Source organism: Melospiza georgiana, chromosome 5 (assembly GCF_028018845.1).
Source record: "Melospiza georgiana isolate bMelGeo1 chromosome 5, bMelGeo1.pri, whole genome shotgun sequence".
NCBI lineage: Eukaryota > Metazoa > Chordata > Aves > Passeriformes > Passerellidae > Melospiza > Melospiza georgiana.
In genome coordinates this window covers 43,127,378-43,131,625 of record NC_080434.1, presented here as the reverse complement: position 1 = coordinate 43,131,625, position 4,248 = coordinate 43,127,378, and the positions used below count along the sequence as shown (strand labels likewise).

General features: G+C 58.8%; 1 long non-coding RNA gene across 2 annotated transcripts; it reads right to left on the bottom strand.

The window, feature by feature from the left end:
- Positions 1-1,113: 1,113 nt before the first annotated feature.
- On the bottom strand, positions 1,114-3,902 carry LOC131083655 (uncharacterized). Of its 2 annotated transcripts, none has more exons than XR_009114466.1 (3): positions 3,833-3,902; positions 3,308-3,462; positions 1,114-2,222 (listed from the first exon to the last, which is right to left on the bottom strand). It is a non-coding gene; the product is annotated as an uncharacterized LOC131083655 (long non-coding RNA). The 2 variants fall into 2 exon arrangements; XR_009114467.1 differs by having other exon boundaries at positions 3,308-3,459; positions 3,833-3,896.
- Positions 3,903-4,248: the final 346 nt, after the last annotated feature.

Below are 4,248 nucleotides of genomic sequence, written 5' to 3'. Positions count from 1 at the left end.
GGGCGGGGGGCAGCCGTAGCGGGGGAGGGAGGGAGAGGGAGGGTGGCGATTTAGGGGGGCGAGGGTGTAGGGGAGGGCGGAAGGGAGAGGTAGAGAGATAAAGAAACACAACAGAAAAGAAACGTAGGAGGAGAGAAAAGAGATACAGAGCCCCTGACAGCAGCAACCCCCCCCCACCGAACGCCGAGGTGCAGATAGTTTCGCTGGGGCCTCCCCGCGCCTTAAGGCCCCCAAGGCCCCGCTCCGCGCAGCCGCACTGGGGTCCCTCACACATGTGCGGGCCCCGCCCCTCACACCTGTGCCGGCCCCGCCCCCGGGGCCCCGCCTCCCCCCCGCCCATAAATCCCGGCGCATCCACGCCTATCCCGCTTTCGGCGGGGGATGCTCAGCTCGGGATGGGTGGGAGCGTCGGTCGGAGCGCTGTGCGGAGATCCGGATCGGGGGTTGTTGGTGCTGGTACTGCGCAGAGTTCAAGACGCTCAGGAGTCGGGATCTGGGCCCAGGAATCCGGGTCCGGACCCTGCCGGTGTTTCCTGTGGGAGCCGGGCCGAGCCGCTTCTTCCTCGGTGGTCAGGGTGTGGGTGCTGGGGCTGGAGGATCGAGGTGGGATCGGGGCTGGATCGGGACCGGCATCACCGTGGGCGGGAAGAGCCGCTCCGGGACAGGCGCTGTTGCTCCAGCTGCGGCCGGTGCAGGGCTGGGTCCCGCCGGGGCTCCAGGCCTGCTCCAGCTGCGGCGGCAGGGAGCCGGTGCTGTGCCACTGCCGGGACGATGCTGCTTCCCGGGAGCAGCCTCGGGATCATGGCTGGAAGCGGGAAGGACACGGAGACCGCCCGTACCGGCCCCGGGGCCCCATCGGTATCGCCGCTTGCTCAGCGCCACCGCTGCCCCCGGCCCGGTAACCCCGGGGGGACGCAGACGCCCCCCCGGCCCGGTAACCCCGGGAGGATAGAGACGCCCCCCCCCCCTCCCCCGGCCCGGTAAGCCTACGAGCCCCAGTGCCTAGGACGGCCGCTGGGGCCGAGGCGTTGCTGCTCCTGCTCCAGTTGTGCCTGCGTGGGACTGGAGCCCCAGGGAAACACAAGGGAAAAACCCCCAGTGTTAAAAAACCAGTGAAAACTGTTTGTTCTTTATTTCCAGAGCAGTCAAACGCTGCGAACTGACTGGCCCAGCTGCACATTGAACACAGAATTTCAGTCATCTCAGCACCCTGCTCCAAACACCTGGGCCAATCCCAGGGCTGTTCCAAAGGCCCTGTGTGGGATGGGAATGACTGCTGCCAGTAAGAGAACTCCTCTGCAAATGCAGCTCCTTCCCTTCTGCTAATGCTGCTTTACACACCAGCCCCTGCAATGGCCGTAGGGCACAACTGGCTGGCACTCAACATGTCAGCACCAAACCCTTCCCCGTGACCCTGATTTTTCTGCCCTTTCCAGGATTTACCCAGCAGCTGGAAACGTGCTCACACAATGTCCCTCTGCTTCCCCAGAAGAAGTGAACAAGACAAGTCCTGAGGGTGACCTTGCTCCGTGGCCAAAGTTCCTCTGGAGAGTGGCAGGCGGCCTTTCCTGCAGGTGAGCGCCGCCAGGCCAAAGCGATGGCGGCTGCTGAGGCCGGGGCTGTTTCCGGCCCCAGAGGCCTCGGTGTCTCCTGCTCGCTGCCAGCCGTGCTCCCTGGTGTTCCCCCAGCGTGTCCCAGCTGGCTGGGAGCGCAGGGCAGGAGGAGCCAAAGCTCCTGAAGGCAGCAGCCCCTCGTGTCTGTGGGATCTGCAGGAGGAGCTGTGCCTGCACCGTGGCTCCTGGGCCCGCTCTGAGCAGGCATGTGGAAATGCTCCAGCCCACACAGAGAGCACCAAGAGCCCAGAAGGACCCCAAGGAGCAGCTGGCATTACCAGGGAATGGAGGCACAGGCTGTTTGCAGAGGGGCTCACACAGCAATTCCCAGTTCAGAGCTCCCACACAGCTGCAGGTATGTCCCAGCCACCCCAAATCCCTTCCCTCCTCCCCAGCCTGAGGCCATCATCCATCAGCAGCATTGAAGCCCAGGCAATCTTCTCCCACAGATACTGAATCCCAGGCAGTAGCCCTCAGAGATACCTGAAAATCAGTGGGATGGAGTTTGGAGTTTTTCAGGGATCCAGCAGCAAGTGCACAAGTGAAGGAAAGCTTTCACAGGTAGGCCCCACTGGAGGTGTGCTGCAGACAGAGCTGTGCATCCCCTTCCTGAGAGAAAAGAATTTGGAGAGGCCACTGCTGAGGCTCTGAAAGGAGCTGAGCTTCTGCAGGGAGAGATGTCCCCCCCTGGGCACAGGGGCTGCCCCAGCACAGGCTGGGGGCACATTTGGCCACTGCCTTCTCCTGCTTTGAACACCAACTGGATGTTCTCCACTCTGGAGCTCAGGGGGGTGAAATCAGCTCAATTCCAGGCAGCTCTGTCCAGTGACCCCAGGGACACCACAGCCAGTTCTATGGAATATAACCCTGTCCTTGTCCCTGTGCTGCTGAGCTTCCTTGGAAGCTCTGCTGGCTCCTGGCACAGCTGCTGTCCAAGGCAGCAGCTCTGCATGGCAATGCCCACACTCCATGGGGCACTGGGAGGTTACTGCAGCGGGAATGGAGCAGGGAATTTGGGGCTCTGGGAATAATTCATCAGAATTAGCACAGCTGACATTGAACCCCAAATCTGGGCCCCACACAGAGAACAATCTTTGTCCTGCCCCGTCAGCTCAAACCCCTGGGCTGGGAAGTTTTGGGAATAGAATAAATGGAATTACACAAATCACAGCAAGTGGAATCACCCAGAGGGACAATCCAGGTCCCAGACAATTCCTCCACAATCCACTATGGGGGGAAACACCCTGTGCCTGCCAGGAGCTCTGAGTCTGCTTTTCCTACCAGCTCCTGAGCAGTGTCAGGGCCACCATGAGAGCTTTAAAATCCAAATAAACCCCAAATCCCACACAGTGAATAATCCAAATAAAGAAATGCATTCTTGTCACCAAAGCTCAAAACTGTGTTGGGAGTTCTGACAACAAGTTAATGGGATTCCCAGGAATCTCATGAATGCTCTTGGTTTCATTTTTATGTATTTTTAATCCCTCAGTGGGCAGCCTGTACAACTTACCCTGGGATTTAGAGGCTGAGCAGGGCTGGCTTTGGATTGACCTTCACCTCTGGCCCCAGCCTGTGCAAACACACCTTGTGCCAGGGTGGGTGAGCTCATCACCTCAGCTTTTCCCTCCTAAATATCCCCTGCTTATTTCCCTGCAGATTAACTCACATTTTGCCCCAAACCATCCACTCCTCACCTCCATGTGGCCTCCAAGTGTCCATTCTGTTCCTCACAGGTGCCCTGGTGACACCACATTGGTCCCTTTGCCTTTCTCCAGCCCGAGGCCGCTCCTCTGCTCGCTCTCTCCAGTCTCATCCCACAGGGATCCTCTTGTCCCTTCCCTGCTGGCTGCTGCCAAGGAAGGAGCACACAGTGAGTCTCAGGGCTGCCCCCTCAGCCCTGGAGAGCCCTGGCTGTGGGCCCTTGGATTTCCCAGGGGAATTGTCTGCTGCTCTCCCTTCAATGACCTCGGCAATTCCCTCACAAATGCCACCTCACTGCCCCTGACATCCCCTCACATTGCATTTTCCCACACAAACAGTTCTTGTATCCCCTCTAGATTGCCCCAGGTTTGCAGCTACATGAATGGCATCATCTGTGCCCACTGCTCGTTACTCACCCAACCAAACTCAAGAGCAAATGTTGGTTGGGCTTTAATAACAACTTGAAATAACTTTAAAGCAAAACAAGTCACCTTTTTCTTCTGTGTTTCTGGACTTACCTCTGAGGATGTGTGCTGAGCTCTGGGTGGAGGGACCTGTCAGGCTGAAGGGCTGAGTTTGTGTTCTTCTCACTGGGGCACCAGAAATCCCCCAGTCCCTTTTCCCAGGCTGTTCCCAGGCTGTGGCAGCACATGCAGATGCAGCTCTCAGCACTCCCTGCTCCAAACACAACTCTGGCCTCCACTGCAATCTGTCTCTGCTGGGAGGTTTTCTCCTAGAGAAATCAAAGGATTGCTCATGGCAATTGGGAGAATGAATTTGCACAAAGGGAAGTAAGGAATAAAATCCTGCTCCAGGAGCCCTTGGGATCTGCAGGGCTGCTTAGGGAAGGGGACAGTCACTCCCTGCAGTGCCCCCAGCCCCACCTGCAGCACCAGCACAGGCTGCCAGCTGGGCTCTGCCAGCCCCTCTCCGT